At 47.7% G+C, this 16,868-nt stretch overlaps 1 non-coding gene across 1 annotated transcript; it reads left to right on the plus strand.

The window, feature by feature from the left end:
- The first annotated feature begins 16,308 nt into the window (after nt 1–16,308).
- On the plus strand, nt 16,309–16,411 carry LOC133758939 (U6 spliceosomal RNA). Its single transcript, XR_009865843.1, has one exon. It is a non-coding gene; the product is annotated as a U6 spliceosomal RNA (small nuclear RNA).
- The last annotated feature ends 457 nt before the right edge of the window (nt 16,412–16,868 follow it).

Raw genomic sequence — 16,868 nt, forward strand, 5'->3', positions numbered from 1 at the left:
ATTACCCCATGACCCAGTTCCACTCCTAGCTATGTACTCTCAAGAATTAAAAGCCAGGACAAGAATGGATACTTCAACATGTTCACGAGACCGTTATTCACAATACCCAAATGATGGAAGCAACTTGTGTCCACTTATTTATTTATTTATTTTTTTTGACAGGCAGAGTGGATAGTGAGAGAGAGACACAGAGAGAAAGGTCTTCCTTTTTGCCGTTGGTTCACCCTCCAATGGCCGCTGCGGCCGGCGCATCGTGTTGATCCGAAGCCAGGAGCCAGGTGCTTCTCCTGGTCTGCCATGCAGGTGCAGGGCCCAAGCACTTGGGCCATCCTCCACTGCCTTCCCGGGCCACAGCAGAGAGCTGGCCTGGAAGAGGGACAACTGGGATAGAATCCGGCGCCCCAACCGGGACTAGAACCCGGTGTGCTGGCGCTGCAAGGTGGAGGATTAGCCTGTTAAGCCACGGCGCCGGCCTATCTTGTGTCCACTTATGGCTGAATGCATGAACAAAACGTGACGTATACATGACATGGGATATTATTCAACCAGAAAAGCGGATGGGATCCTGACTCCCTGACTTCCCGTCCCCCTTTCTGGTTGAATAATATCCCATGTCATGTATACGTCACGTTTTGTCCATGCATTCAGCCATAAGTTGCTTCCACCATGGTGCTCCATGTCCCACCTCTCCTGCTGATCCAGCTCCCTGCTAATGCGCCTGGGAGACAGCAGATGAGGACCTGGATAGAATTCCTGGCTCCTGACTTTTGCCTGGCCTAGCCCTGAATGTTGCAAGCATTTGGGGGAGTGAACCAGAGAATGGAAGACCTTTTTCTCTCTGTCACTATGCCTTTCAAATAAATACATAGAAGTTTAAAAAAAAAAAAAATTCTGGTCCTGCTACTTTCTAGCTGTGTGACTTTGGGCACATTTATAAAAAGAATAAATGAAATAAATACAAAAGTGACATTGGTATATTTCCAATCTGCAAATTTTATTAGTTTTTTTTTAACAACCCCCCACTTTTTTTTTTGTTTCAGGGTCCAATCTAGGATACCACATTTTACTTTAAGGTAAATCATTTTTAAAAATTATTTATTTATTTATTTTCCTCTACCTGAGAGACAGAGCTACAGAGTAAGACAGATAGGGACAGAGAGAGTTTTTTTTAAAAAATTTATTTTATTTACTTGAAAGTCAGAGTTACACAGAAAGAGAAGGAGATAAGAGAGAGAGAGAGAGAGAGAGAGAGAGAGAGAGGTCTTCCATCCGCTGGTTCACTTCCCAGATGGCCGCATCAGCCAGAGCTGCACCAATCCAAAGCCAGGAGCTTCTTCCAGGTCTCCTACATGGGTGCAGAGGCCCAAGGACTTGAGCCATCTTCTACTGCTTTCCCAGGCCATAGCAGAGAGCTGGATCAGAAGTGGAGCAGCTGGGTCTTGAACCGGCAGCCATGTGGGATGCCTGAACTGCAGGCGGCGGCTTTACCTGTCACGCCACAGCGCTGGCCCCAGAGAGAGAGAGAGAGATCTTCCATCTGCTAGTTCACTCCCCCAAAAGCTTGCAAGTCAGTTATGGGCCAGGCTGAAACCAGGCGCCTGGAACTCCATCTCAGTCTCCCACAAGGGTGGCAGGGGCCCAAGTGCTTGATCCATTATCTTCTGCCTTCTAGGGTGTGCTAGCAGGGAGCTAGAGCAGAGCACCTGGCACTCTGACAAGCACAAGATATGGGATGTGAGTGTCCCAAGGTGCGGCTTAATCTGCTGTACCACGACATCCACCCTAGGAGACAAGCATTGTTTTTGAGCACCTAATACTTCACAAGAGGATGCAAGAATAAGTAAGTGGAAGCATTACCCACAGAGTTCTCAGTCTACTGAGAGAGAGAGACAATTGGTCTATGAGCTCCAATAGTGCAGGCCCATTACTCAGAGAAGAGCCAAAGGCTGTAGATAGAAGAGGCTGGGCATGCTTAGAGGTGGGTTGGACTTGGTCACATGGAGCCAGGAAGGCTGAGGGCTTCCAGGGTTTCCAGGTAGGCAGTGTGCCTCCTACACAGGTCTGCCTGTGAACCAAACTCATCTCCATGGCATTTTTTTTTTTTTTTTGGACAGGCAGAGTTAGACAGTGAGAGAGAGAGAGACAGAGAGAAAGGTCTTCCTTCCATTGGTTCACCCCCCCAAATGGCTACTACTGCCGGTGCACTGCACTGATCCGAAGCCAGGAGCCAGGTGCTTCCTCCTGCTCTCCCATGCAGGTGCAGGGCCCAAGGACCTGGGCCATCCTCCACTACCCTCCTGGGCCACAGCAGAGAGCTGGACTGGAAGAGGAGCAACTGGGACAGAATCTGGCACCCCAACCTGGACTAGAACTCGGGGTACCAGCGCTGCAGGCGGAGGATTAAGCCTAGTGAGCCGTGGCACCAGCCATCTCCATGGCTTTTACAAATCCCTTATGCCTGAGCCCTAATCCCCTGCCTATTGAATCTGAATTTCAGAAGACAGGACTGAACCACTGTTTTATTCAGGAGTCCGCTGTGCAGCCAAGAGTGAGAACCACAAGGATGCTGGGAGAAGCATTCATAGAAATATACATGGACACATTTTATACTGGATTTTAAATTTTGAGAATGTTTCTGTTGATATTCTTGCAGGTTTACCCACAAAAAGAGCCTCATTTATATTCATCTTTTTTTAAGATAAAATATTTGTTTATTTTATTTATTTATTTATTTATTTTTTTGACAGGCAGAGTGGACAGTGAGAGAGAGAGAGAGACAGAGAGAAAGGTCTTCCTTTTTTTGTTGGTTCACCCTCCAATGGCCGCCGCGGTTGGCGCGCTGCAGCCGGCGCACCGCGCTGATCCGATGGCAGGAGCCAGGTGCTTCTCCTGGTTTCCCATGGGGTGCAGGGCCCAAGCACTTAGGCCATCCTCCACTGCACTCCCTGGCCACAGCAGAGAGCTGGCCTGGAAGAGGGGCAACTGGGACAGAATCCGGCACCCCTACCGGGACTAGAACCTGGTGTGCCGGCGCTGCAAGGCGGAGGATTAGCCTAGTGAGCCGCGGCGCCGGCCCTTATTTTATTATTTTTTTGAAGATTAATCTATTTATTTGAAAGAGTTACACAGAGAGAGGAGAGGCAGAGAAAGAGAGAGAGAGAGAGGTCTTCCATCCGATGGTTCACTCCCCAGTTAGCCGCAACAGCCAGAGCTGAGTCAATCCGAAGCCAGGAGCCAGGAGCCAGGAGCTTCCTCTGGGCCTTCCCACTTAGGTGCAGGGGCCCAAGGACTTGGGCCATCTTCTACTGCTTACCCAGGCCATAGCAGCAAGCTGGGTCAAAAAATGGAGCAGCCGGGACTAGAACTGGAGCCCATATGGGATGTTGGCACTGCAGGCAGCAGCTTTACCCTCTACATCACAGCGCCAGCCTCTTATTTATTTTAAGAACAGATTTACAGAGAGAGAGAGAGAGAGAGAGAGAGAGAGAGAGAGAGAGAAATCTTCCTTCCGCTGATTCACTCCCCAGATGGCTGCAATGGCCAGAGTTGGACCAGGTGGAAGGCAGGAGCCAGGTACTTCTTTCGGGTCTCCCAGGTGGGTGACAGGGGCCCAACCACGTGCATCATCTTTCCCTGCTTTCCTAGACCATTAGGGAGCTGGATGGGAAGTGGAGCAGCCAGGGCATAAAGCAGCACCCATATGGGATGCTGGCCTCACAGGCAGCGGCTTAACCGCTGCACCACAGTGCTGGCCCCTGTTGTATGTTTGTCTTTTTTTTTTTGAATATAAGTTTCCTTTTATTTTGAAATTGAAACAGCGAAGCCGGCGCCATGGCTCAACAGGCTAATCCTCCACCTTGCAGTGCCGGCACACCAGGTTCTAGTCCCGGTTGGGGTGCCGGATTCTATCCCGGTTGCCCCTCTTCCAGGCCAGCTCTCTGCTATGGCCCGGGAAGGCAGTGGAGGATGGCCCAAGTCCTTGGGCCCTGCACCCGCATGGGAGACCAGAAGAAGCACCTGGCTCCTGGCTTCGGATCAGCGCGATGTGCCGGCCGCAGCGGCCATTGGAGGGTGAACCAAAAGCAAAAAGGAAGACCTTCCTCTCTGTCTTTCTCTCTCACTATCCACTCTGCCTGTCAAAAAAATAAATAAATAAAATTAAATTAAAAATTAAAAAAAAAAAGAAATTGAAACAGAGGAATGCAGTGGTTTGTCAGGGGGAAGAGAAGCGGAGGGTGTGCCCTGCGAAGGCCAGAGCCAGCTGCCCCAACCCCCAGACAAGCACAGAACAGACTCAAGGCTGGGAAGAGAGGTACAAATCAGAATTGGGGTGGCGATGGCTGGCAGATTTCCAGCCATGTACAGTTTTCAAAGTTATCGCGATTACAGAGTAAGGTAGCGCTTGTTCTGAGAATCACAAGTCACAGAGGGAGTGCTCAGCCCTCCCCTCCCCCCACATTCATAAAAATACACCTGCCGCTCTCCCGCGATGCACATCAACCCCCCTGACATCAGGAAAGGGGCTCTTGTGACACATTCTGGCTTCGGATTCTGGAAAAAGAGCAAGAACTCACACAGAAACAGAGGTGGTTCATTCATCACGCCAACTCCTGAGCTGCTGAAATTCATTCCGAACACCCTCCCGGAGCAGTGGCTTCCAGGAAATCCACACAGAAATGTTACAAGGGGTCCCCCAGCCCCTCCGGAGGCAGTGCACGGTCCAGACGTCAGTGCCCACGACACACACACACACGCCTTCGTCCCTGGAGAGGCCCCGGGAAGTCACTTTTGTGTGAAATAATGGCAGACATGTTGCCAGCTATCAGGAATGTTTCCTGCGTGAATAAGTGAATGAATGAAGTTCGGACCAGTGTTTGAAGAAAATCAGGCCACATTGGGTACATGCTGTAAACACGCAGAGGGAGCGGAGCAGGAATGAAATGGTGAAAACCACGGTTTCATCCTGGTGGGGACTGGAGGGAGGAATGGGAGGGCCTTTGGACAGTCTTGCTCAGGAAACAACTACGCTTTAGCTGACTCCATAAAATTACATGAAGTAGCTTCAAAAAAGTTAACGGAAAATGCATATTATAAAAAAATCTATGCATGGCTTTCAAAAATATACTCATATTGACTTGCTATGACATATCTGCATAGGATCTAGTTTGAGGCACTAGGAAGGATAGGACTTTTTTAAAAAAAAAGATTTTTATTTATTTATTTATTTGAGAGGTAGAGTTATAGACAGTGAAAGGGCGAGACAGAGAGAAAGGTCTTCCTTTCGTTGGTTCACTCCCCAGATGGCCACAACGGCCGGAACTGTGCTGATCCAAAGCCAGGAGCCAGGAGCCTCTTCCTGGTCTCCCATGCGGGTGCAGGGGCTCAAGGACTTGGAACATCTTCTACTGCTTTCCCAGGCCATAGCAGAGAGCTGGATTGGAAGAGGAGTAGCAGGGACTAGAACCGGTGCCCATAGGGGATGCTGGCGCCGCAGGTGGAGGATTAACCCACTGTGCCACAGCCCTGGCCCCAAGACATTGGTTTTAAAAGAGCCCCTATTGGGGTCGGTGCTGTGGCATAGTGGGTAAAGCCACCGCCTACAGTGCCTGCATCCCATATGGGTGCTGGTTTGAGTCCCGGCTGCTCCACTTCTGGTTCAGCTTTCTGATGTAGCCTGGAAAAGCAGTTGAAGAAGGCTCAAGTCTTTGAGCCCCTGCACCTGCGTGGGAGACTGGAGGAAGCTCCTGGCTCCTGGCTTCAGATTGGAGCAGCTCCGGCCTTTTTGGCCATCTGGGGAGTGAACCAGCAGATGGAAGACTCTCTCACTCTTTCTCTCTCTTTCTTTCTCTCTCTCTTTCTCTCTCTGCCTCTGCCTCTCTGTAACTCTGCCTTTCAAGTAAATAAATAAATCTTTAAAAAAAAAAAAAGGTCCCTATCAGAGCAACATGAACTCTGTTAAAATTGAAGAAAGAACAAACATATTGTTGACAAAGCTTGGGTGGAAAAATGGTGAAATTATTGATGTCCAATGAAAAGTTGTTGGGGGCAGTGCCATGGTGAAAGCAGCAGTTTACTAATGGATAACTCATTTTAAGAAAGGACAAGATGATGTTAAAGACGAAGACAACAGAAGATAGCAGTGTGGCTTTCAATGGAAATTTTAAGCAAGTGGAATCAAGAATATGAAGCATTTTTTTCATGAATCAAGAAACATGCGGCCGGCGCCGCGGCTCAATAGGCTAATCCTCCGCCTTGCGGCGCCGGCACACCGGGTTCTAGTCGCGGTCAGGGCATCGGATTCTGTCCCGGTTGCCCCTCTTCAAGGCCAGCTCTCTGCTGTGGCCCGGGAGTGCAGTGGAGGATGGCCCAGGTGCTTGGGCCCTGCACCCCATGGGAGAACAGGAGCACCTGGCTCCTGCCTTCGGATCAGCGCAGTGCGCTGGCCGCAGCATTGGAGAATGAACCAACGGCAAAGGAAGACCTTTCTCTCTGTCTCTCTCTCTCTTACTGTCCACTCTGCCTGTCAAAAAAAAAAAAAAAAAAAAGAAAAAAAGAAACATGGCTTCACTAGCACAATCCTGAAATCAAAGTACAGTCAGCGCCGGTGCCGCAGCTCAATAGGCTAATCCTCCGCCTAGCGGCGCCGGCACACCAGGTTCTAGTCCCGGTCGGGGCACCAGATTCTGTCCCGGTTGCCCCTCTTCCAGGCCAGCTCTCTGCTGTGGCCCAGGAGTGCAGTGGAGGATGGCCCAAGTCCTTGGGCCCTGCCCCTCATGGGAGACCAGGATAAGCACCTGGCTCCTGCCATCGGATCAGCGCCGTGTGCCGGCCGCAGCGCGCTACTGCGGCGGCCATTGGAGGGTGAACCAACGGCAAGGGAAGACCTTTCTCTCTGTCTCTCTCTCACTGTCCACTCTGCCTGTCAAAAATAAAAAAAATAAAAAAACAAAGTACAGTCAAAGCACTGGCTACCCAGAGTCAAAGTCAAAATAGACCAGTCAAGAGCAGAGGTCACGTCAATAGGCTTTTGGGATGCTCAAGGCCTTTTGCTTGTTGACCTTCTGGAAGACTAAAGGACAATCACATCTACTTAATATGAAAGTGTTTTCAGAAAATTAGCCAAAGCTTTAGCTGGAAAGCGCCACCAAATAGTCGTTTACCGTGGCAATGCTCCTGCTCATTCCTCTCTGCACACAAGGGAAAGAAAGAGAAAGAAAGAAAAAGAAAGAAAGAAAGGAAGGAAGGAAGGAAAGAAGGAAGGAAGGAAGGAAGGAAGGGGCTGGCTCTGTGGTGTAGTGGGTAAAGCCTGCAGTGCCGGCATCCCAGCATCCCATATGAATACCAGTTCGAGTCCCTGCTGCTCCACTTCTGACCCAGCTCTCTGCTATGGCCTGGGAAAGCAGTAGAAGATGGCCCAAGTCCTTGGGTCCCTGCACCTACATGGGAGACCTGGAAGAAGCACCTGGCTCCTGGCTTCAGATTGACCCAGCTCTGGCCATTGTGGCCATTTGGGGAGTGAACCAGTGGTTAGAGGTCCTTTCTCTCTCTCTCTCTGTCTCTACCTCTCTGTAACTCTGCCTTTCAAATAAATAAATAAGTATTCATTTATTTATTTGAAAGGTGCACGCACAGACACATACACAATCTTCCATCTGTGGGTTCACACCTCAAATACCCACAACAGCTGGAGTTGGGCCAGCTTGAAGCCAGGATCCAGGAACTCCATCCAAATCTCCAACAGAGGTAGTGGTGACACTAGTACTTGGGCTATCAATTGCTGCCTCCCAGGTACACAGGCAGGAAACTGGATAGGAAGCGGAGGATCCAGGACTTGAACCAGCACTCTGATGTGGGATGTAGGCATCCCAAGCAGCAACTTAGCCCTCTGTGCTGTGAGGTCAGGCCCAGACAAAGGCAATGTTGCAAGAGTTTTGAGGAGAAATCACTGTGTATCCACATACAGTCCTGATTTGGTTCCTTCTGACTTCATCTTGCTTCCTGATCCTAAAAATATGTAAGGGACGCTGATTTCTTCAGTTCCTGTTGACACGATTAAGTTCTTCAGTTCTTCAAGGGATGGACTAAATTGGTGGCATCACTGCTTGCAAAAACGTCTTATATTTGATGGAGCTTTGAGAAGTGGAGTTTCTATTTCACATTTTTACTTTATTAGATAAGTATTTTTAAATTGTTATGTATTTCGAAGGCAGACAGAGAATGATAGAGATCTTCCAGCTCCTGATTCACTTCCCAAATCCCTGTAGCAGCCAGGGCTGGGCCAGGCTGAAACCAGAAGGCGAGAACTCCATTGGCGTCTCCCACGTGGGTGGCAGAGACCCAAATATTTTTGCCATCACCTGTTACCTCCAAGGGTGCATGTTAGCAGGAAGTTGGAGTCAGAAGCACAGCTGGGACTCAAGCCCAGGCACTCAACAAGGGGTACAGGTTTTCCAAGTGACATCCTAGCCCACTCTGTCAAATACCTGCCCCTGAGTGTTGCTTGTTTCTCAGCTGAGGCACTGTCATGTTTTGGATATTCTGGGTCCCTAAATTCTTTTTTCAGCCACCTTTGCATATGACCTATTTGAATGGCAACACAAGCACCCATCTGTGTAAAAATCCTGAGTGGACTTCGTGTCTGCACTGCACACCCCACTGGGGCTCCTACCCACACAGTGCTCATAACTGGGCTCACTGGGATCCCACTGCTGCTTTTGCTGCGTTGTCACACTGGCCTCTTAACCACTTTGGTGAATCAGCAAGCAAATAGAAGAGGCCCCAGGCATTGCACTGCATGAGAAAACAGGGCTTGGCTGCTTTATGCAATTCGATCCCCTCATTTAGATATATATTTGAGTTGGGAGCTGGTCAAAGGTAAACAGGACACCTAAGAAAATTGCCGAAGCAGCTCTGCAGAGAGCCCCACAGTTTAGACTCCCCCTGGTGGCCACGTGGAGTCAGTATGCAGATCACAACTGCTTTATATTAAAACTGCTGCCTTTTAAAGTCCCCAATAAACTAATCATCCTATTGAGAAGTTCCTCATACCATTAGAGAGCAGAGCTTTTCTCTCTCTCTTTTTTTAATTTTTAATTTAATTTAATTTTTTTAATTTTATTTTTGACAGGCAGAGTGGATAGTGAGAGAGAGACAGAGAGAAAGGTCTTCCTTTTTGCCGTTGGTTCACCCTCCAATGGCCACCATGGCCGGCGCATCTCGCCGATCCGAAGCCAGGAGCCAGGTGCTTCTCCTGGTCTCCCATGCGGGTGCAGGGCCCAAGGACTTGGGCCATCCTCCACTGCCTTCCCGGGCCATAGCAGAGAGCTGGCCTGGAAGAGGGGCAACCGGGATAGAATCCAGTGCCCCAACCGGGACTAGAACCCGGTGTGCCGGTGCCGCAAGGTGGAGGATTAGCCTGTTAAGCCATGGCGCCGGCTTCTCTCTCTCTTTTTTTAAAGATTTATTTATTTATTTGAAAGGCAGAGTTACACAGAGAGAGAAGGAGATGCAGAGAGACAGAGAGAGAGGTCGTCCATCCTCTGATTCACTCCCCAATTGGTAAGAGCTGCACTGATCTGAAGCCAGGAGTCAGGAGCTTCTCCCAGGTCTCCCACACAAGTGCAGGGGCCCAAGGATTTGGGGCATCTTCTACTGCTCTCCCAGGCCATAGCAGAGCTGGATTGGAGGTAGAGTAGCTGAGACTCGAACCAGTGCCCATATGGGATGCCGGCATTGCAGGCAGTGGCTTTACCTACTACGCCACAGCGCCGGTCCAGAGAATAGGGCTTCAAGACTTTTGTTTTTGGTTTAAGAAACCTGTCCTAGGCAGGCGCCGTGGCTTAACAGGCTAATCCTCCACCTTGTGGCGCCGGCACACTGGGTTCTAGTCCCGGTTCAGGTGCCAGATTCTGTCCCGGTTGCCCCTCTTCCAGGCCAGCTCTCTGCTATGGCCCAGGAAGGCAGTGGAGGATGGCCCAAGTCCTTGGGCCCTACACCCGCATGGGAGACCAGGAGAAGCACCTGGCTCCTGGCTTCGGATCAGCAAGATGCGCTGGCCGCAGCGGCCATTAGAGGGTGAACCAACGGCAAAAAGGAAGACCTTTCTCTCTGTCTCTCTCTCTCTCTCACTATCCACTCTGCCTGTAAAAAAAGAAAAAGAAAAAAAGAAAGAAAGAAAGAAAGAAACTTGTCCTAAAAATGAGAGTAATTAATTTATTTGGAAGTCAGAGTTAAGGAGAGAGAGAAAGAGAGAGAAGAGAGATCTCCCATCTGCTGGTTCACTCCCCAGATGGCTGCAATGGCCAGAGCTGAGCCAATCCAAAGCCAGGAGCCAGGAGCTTCTTCCAGGTCTCCCACTTGGGTGGCAGGGGCCCAAGCACTTGGGTCATCTTCTACTGCTTTCCCAGGCCATTAGCAGGAAACTGGATCGGAAGTGGGGACATAAACTGGTGCTGATATGGTATGCTGGCATCACAAGCTGTGGCTTTACCCGCTACACCATGATGCTGACCCTTAGATACCAGTTTCTTTTTAAAAATGAAACGAATTCCTAATTATCTATGTGTTATATCCCTCTGAACTAATAAAAGCGGATGCTGGGAGGCCCTAAGCTCTGCCTACAGAGGACAGAATCAGAGCCAGGGTAGTTTTCCCAACAGTGTTCTCTGCTGGAAAGATCTCATCAGAGGAGGAGGCTTGGGCAGTGGCCAGCTGGGACAAGGAGGAGGCGGCCAGAGGGGAGCACAGGCTCACCCGTGGCAAGTCCTGTGTGTGGAAACCAGTTCTGTTTTCTTTAGAGACGTAGGACGCAGCCTCTGCCCCAAAGCCTCTGCCTTCAGGGTAGCCCCCACGCTTTCCCACGTGGGCCCCCTCTGCCCAGCCTTCCTGACAGCGGCTTCTTAGCTCCATGTCTCAGTCTAAGCATTTCCACCTTCCTCTGGGCTTCCCTGACCAGTTGGTCTTTTCTGCATCTGGGTTCATTTCCTTCCTTGTACCGGTCTTCATTGTTTACCGTATTATTGTTTGTGTCTTAGTCTATTTGGGCTGGAATGCAAAATACTATAAACGGCATAGCTTTTCAGTAACAGGAGTTTATTTCTCCCCATTCTGGGGACTGGCAGTCCAAGTTCAAGGTGCTGGTTCACTCAGTGTCTGATGAGGGCTTTGCTTGCTTTATTTATTTATTTATTTTCTTTTTTAAGAAAACTTTTATTTAATAAATATAAATTTTGAAAGTACAACTTTTGGGTTATAGTGGTTCTTCCCCCCATAACCACCCTCCCACCCGCAAACTATCCCGCCTCCTACTCCCTCTCCCATCCCATTTTTCATTAAGATTCATTTTTAATTATCTATATACAGAAGATCAGCTCTATACTAAGTAAAGATTTCAACAGTTTGCACCCACACAGACACACAAAGTATAAAGTACTGTTTGAAGACTAGTTTTACCATTAATTCACATAGTACAACACATTAAGGACAGAGGTCCTACATGAGGAGTAAGTGCACAGTGATTTAACAATTGACACTCTTATTTATGGTGTCAGTAATTCCCCGAGGCTCTTGTCATGAGCCGCCAAGGCTATGGAAGCCTCCTGAGTTCACAAACTCTGACCTTATTTAGACAAGACTGTAATCAAAGTGGAAGTTCTTTCCTCCCTTCAGAGCAAGGTACCTCCTTCTTTGGTGGGAGGGCCTGCTTTCTGGCTCCCACAATGGCGACTTCTTGCTGTGTCCTCACGTGGCGGAAGGGGCTGCCTAGTCCTGCTAAGCCACACTGTCGGGGATGAGCAGGGCGGCGGTGCCTTTTCCCTCCACAAAGACACCGGGGACCGGCTTCTGTGAACAAGGTCTCTGAGGCCTCTTTCACAAGGGCAATACATACGAATCTGGGGGGGACATAAACATTCAGCCCATCGCCTTGGTTAACCTGGTCGGGTCTCTCCTCTTCCACCAGATTCTGAACTCTGTAGGGCACTGTGTGCATTTCTGTCAACATCTGTCCAGCACAACACACAGCTCATCAGAAATGCCTTATAAATTTGTGTTGAATGAATACATTTAGCACTGGTTAGTTTAGAGGGAGGAATATAGGGGCCGGTGTCATGGCACAGCAGGTTAAGCTGACATTTGGCACACCTGCATCTCAAATCTGAGTGCAGGTTTGAGTCTCACCTACTCTGATACAGGTGTGGACATCCCAAGTACTGTCTTTTTTTTTTCCCCCCAAGATTTATTTATTTGGAAGACAGAGTTAAAGAGAATGTGACAGAAGGGGAGAGACAGATCTTCCATCCTCTGATTCACTTCCCAAATGGCTGCAATGGTTGGGGCTGGGCCAAGCCAGAGCCAGGAGCTTCATCCATGTCTCCCACATGGCTGGCAGGGGCCCAAGCACCCTGGCCACCCTTGTCTGTTTTCCCAGGTGCATTAGCAGGGAGCTGGATTGGAAGTGGAACAGCCAGGGCATGAACCAATACTCTAACCCCCAAGAACTGTCTTAACCAGTGCCACAAATGCTTCCCCCTAGAAAATTTTTTTTTTTCAAGATTTATTTATTTACTTGAAAGGCAGAGTTAGAGAGAGGCAGAGACAGAGGCAGAGGCAGAGAGAGAGAGAGAGAGAGATCTTCCATCTGCCGATTCACTCCTCAAATGGCTAAAACTGCTAGAGCTGAGCCAATCCAAAGCCAGGAGCCAGGAGCTTCTTCTGGGTCTCCCACCTTCTGGGTCTCCCACGTGGGTGCAGAGTCTCAAGGACTTGGGCCATCTTCTACTGCTTTCCCAGGCCATAACAGCGAGCTGGGTCAAAAATGGAGCAGAACTCAAACCGGCTCCCATATAGGATGCTGGCACTGCAGGTGACAGCTTTTACCCACTACGCCGCAGCACCGGCCCCAAAACTTATTTTTAATAGCAAATACATTAAACACTAAAAAAGCACCTAAGGGAATACATTGGTCATTCTATCACAACTCTTCCCCATCCAGTTTCTCTCCTCAGAAGATGCCAGTGTTTGCAATTTGTTGGATAGTCTTCCCTAGAACATCTCTATTTTTTCTTTCCCAAACTTAAAATTCAACTTTGTTGAGGCATAATGTAACACAGTAAAATTCACTCATTGTAACAGTTCAGTTCAATGGACTTTGGCAAATGTATACACTCATGTAAGCACCACCCCAATCCAGATAGAGACCATTCCCTCATGCCAGTTTCCTCATGTCCCTAGGCAATCCCTCTGCCCCCAATCTTTTTTTTTAACTATAGTAGTATGACATTCCTACCCATTGTCTTGCCTTGACAAAACTATATTTGCAGTAATATGGGTACACACAGACATTTCTTTCCTTATTTTTTTTCCCACTTCTAGTTTAAGCTTCCACATATAAGGGAGCACATGTGGTGTTTGTCTTTCTGTGTCTGGCTTATTTCTCTCAACATGATGTCCTCCAGTTGCATCCATTTTGCTGCAGAAGGTAGACTGTCATTCTTTTTCTAGCTGAATAATATTCCATCGTGTATATCTGCCACATTTTTCATCCATTCATCTGATGATGGACACCTTGGCTAACTCCATATTTTGGCTATTGTGAACAGTGCTGCTATAAAAATGGTGGTGCAGGTATCTCTTTGATTTATTGGGTTCAAGGCTTTTGGATATATAAGTACTGAGATTTCTGGATCATATAGCAAGTCTATTTCTAGTTTTTAAAAGAAATTTCCATACTGTTTTCCCCAGTGAATGCACTAACTTACATTCCCACCAACAGTGTGAAGTGTTCCCTTTGTCCACATTGTCAACACGTGTTACTCTCTGTGTTCAGATTTTAGCCATTCTGACGGGGGAGGTAATATCTCAGTGTGGTTTTGATTTGTATTTCCATGATGGCTAGTGATTTTGAACATTTTTTTACATATTTGTTGGCCATTTATATTTCCTCCTTGAAGAACTGTCTGTTTAGATCCTGTGCCATTTCTTAACTGGATTGGTTGCTTTTGTTGTTGTTGTTGCTGTTGTTGTTGAGTTTTTAAAGTTGCTGATATATTGTGGATATTAGTCCTTTGTTTAATAGGTAGTTCCCAATATTCCTGTTCTGTTGGATGTCTCTTCACTCTCTTGGTCATTTCTTCTGCTGTGCAAAAGCTTCTGAGTTTGACATAATCCCATGTGTTTAGTTTTGCTTTTGTTGCCGGAGCTTTGGGTGCTTATCCATGAAATCATCCGCTATGCCAATGTCTTGTAGTGTTTCACCTACATTTTCTTCCAGGAATTTCATAGTTTCAGGTCTTAAATTTAGGTCTTTGATCCATTTTGAGTTGGTTTTTTCTATGTAGTGAGATGTATGGATCTGATTTCATTCTTCTACATATATACATCCAGTTTCCCTAGCACCATTTGTTGAAGAGACTATCCTTACTTCACTGTATGGTCTGAGCACTTTTGTCAAAAATCAGTTGACTGTATATACATGGATTAGTTTCTAAGCTCTCTATTCTGTTGCATGATCTAAATGTTGGTTTTTATGCCTGTACCACATTGTTTTAATTACTATAGCTTTGTAGTATGCTTTAAAGTCAAGTATTATGATGCCTCCTGTTTGATCTCTCTTCCTCAGGATCACTTTGGTTATTCTGGGTCTTTTGTGATTCTGTATGAATGTTAGGATTTAAAAAAAATATAAATAATGTCATTGGTATTTTGATAGGGATTGCATTGAATGTGTAGATTGCTTTAGGTAGTATTAATATTTTAATGATATTGATTTTTCCAGTCCATGAGCAAGGACTATCTTTCCATTTTTTGTCTTTGCTGATTTAATTCATCATTGTTTTATAATTTTCATTATAAAGATCTTTCACTTCTTTAGTTACATTTTTGACTTTTTTGTGGCTAATGTGAATGGGATTTCTTAATATTTCTTTTGGGGCCGGCACCAAGGCACAGTAAGTTAATCCTCCACCTGTGGTGCTGGCATCCCATATGGGTGCTGGTTCTAGTCCCAGCTGCTCCTCTTAAGGTCCAGCTCTCTGCTGTGGCCTGGGAAAGCAGTGGAGGAAGGCCCAGGTGCTTGGGCCCCTGCACCCGCATGGGGGACCAGGAGAAGCACCTGGCTCCTGGCTTTGGATTGGCACAGCTCCAGCTGTTGTGGCCATCTGGGGAGTGAATCAATGGAAGGAAGACCTTTCTCTTTGTCTCTCCCTCTCACTGTCTATAATGCTACCTCTCAAATAAATAAATAAAATCTTTAAAAAAATAAGCATTTTTAAAAAATTAATTAATTAATTAATTAATTTTATTTTTTGGTTGATGCATTCTGAGAGGAGGAGTGTGGTGGGGGCAAGAGGCGCGGAGTCATCACACAGACCCCGGGAGTCGGGTGAAAGCAGGCCAGAGGCGAGCAGCCCGCAGACTTGTTTATTTCAGTTGGTACAACAGCTTATATAGTCAAGACTAGCCAATCCGGTCAAGGAGTGGTTTGTACCCTAACCAATCACAGCCTGTTGCCAGGCAGGCTCTGTTGCCAGGCAGTTTCAAAGCCATTCCTGAGTAACTGCCGCTCACTTGCCAGTGGCCATCTTGGCATGGACTTCTCATTCCACTGCTAGCTCCGTAGGGCAGGACTCAAGTCTCAGCATTGCCTCTCCCCCAAGGAGTTCCTCTCGTCTAGGCCACAGGTCATCTCCAATCCCAGAAGCCCTTGCTTCACTTGCCAGGGCCTGGATAGTTCCCCTGGCTTCTAGTCACCTTTTCTATTAGGGGTAAATGTGGAATTCACCTAAGGGGCAGAGTGTGAGCTGGACAATGTGTGCTGTGAGCCTCAGAGTCTATAGACCACATTCTCCAGCCGTGGACGCTCCATCTCCTAACCGTTGCTCTTCAGTCTTTGGTAAAGATGTAGTGAGGGGGCCGGTGCTGCGGTGTAGTGGGCTAAGCCTTCATCTGCGGCACTGGAATTCCATAGGAGCACCAGTTCGTGTCCCACCAGCTCCTCTTCCAATCCAGCTCCCTGCTTATGGCCTGGGAGGGTGGTAGGGGATGGCCCAGGTGCTTGGGCCCCTGTGCCCATGTGGGAGGTCTACAGGGGGCTCCTGGCTCCTGGGTTCAGATTGGCCCAGCTCAGTGGATGGAGGATCTCTCTCTCTCTCTCTCTCTCTCTCCCTCTCTCCCTCTCTGTGACTCTGCCTCTCACATAAATAAATAAAATCTTAAAAAAGAGAGAGAGAGAAAACTGTAGTGAGCAGTAGGCTTAACAGTAGGCTACACAGCAAATAAGTTAATATCTTATCATTAATATTTCTGTTTGCAGCTCTGGCTTCGGCAGCACAGATACTAAAATTGGAACGAAACAGAAGATGAGCATGGCCTCTGCAAGGGTGACATGCAAATTTGTGAAGTATTCAAAAAATTTCCTGCTTGCAATGAAACTGAATAAGTCAATTTGGTTTGATTTATCATTATGTGCCAGAAATTCTAACCATTGTAAACAATAACCTTATTCTCATCTTTAAAAAGAACATCTTTTGCTGGTCTAAATTGAAGAGAATTTCTAAGTGTGTTGTTATATATCCTTGCATCTGAACAGATGCAAATAATGACAGTATAGCAGTGGTATAGGCAGAGAGAAAGAATTCGAAGTTCTTCATTTCTGCCATTTTTTTTTTTTTTGACAGGCAGAGTGGACAGTGAGAGAGAGAGAGACAGAGAGAAAGGTCTTCCTTTGCCGTTGGTTCACCCTCCAACGGCCGCTGCGGCCGGCGCATTTCGCTGATCCGATGGCAGGAGCCAGGTGCTTCTCCTGGTCTCCCATGCGGGTGCAGGGCCCAAGGACTTGGGCCATCCTCCACTGCCTTCCCGGGCCATAGCAG

Source organism: Lepus europaeus, chromosome 4 (assembly GCF_033115175.1).
Source record: "Lepus europaeus isolate LE1 chromosome 4, mLepTim1.pri, whole genome shotgun sequence".
Lineage (NCBI taxonomy): Eukaryota > Metazoa > Chordata > Mammalia > Lagomorpha > Leporidae > Lepus > Lepus europaeus.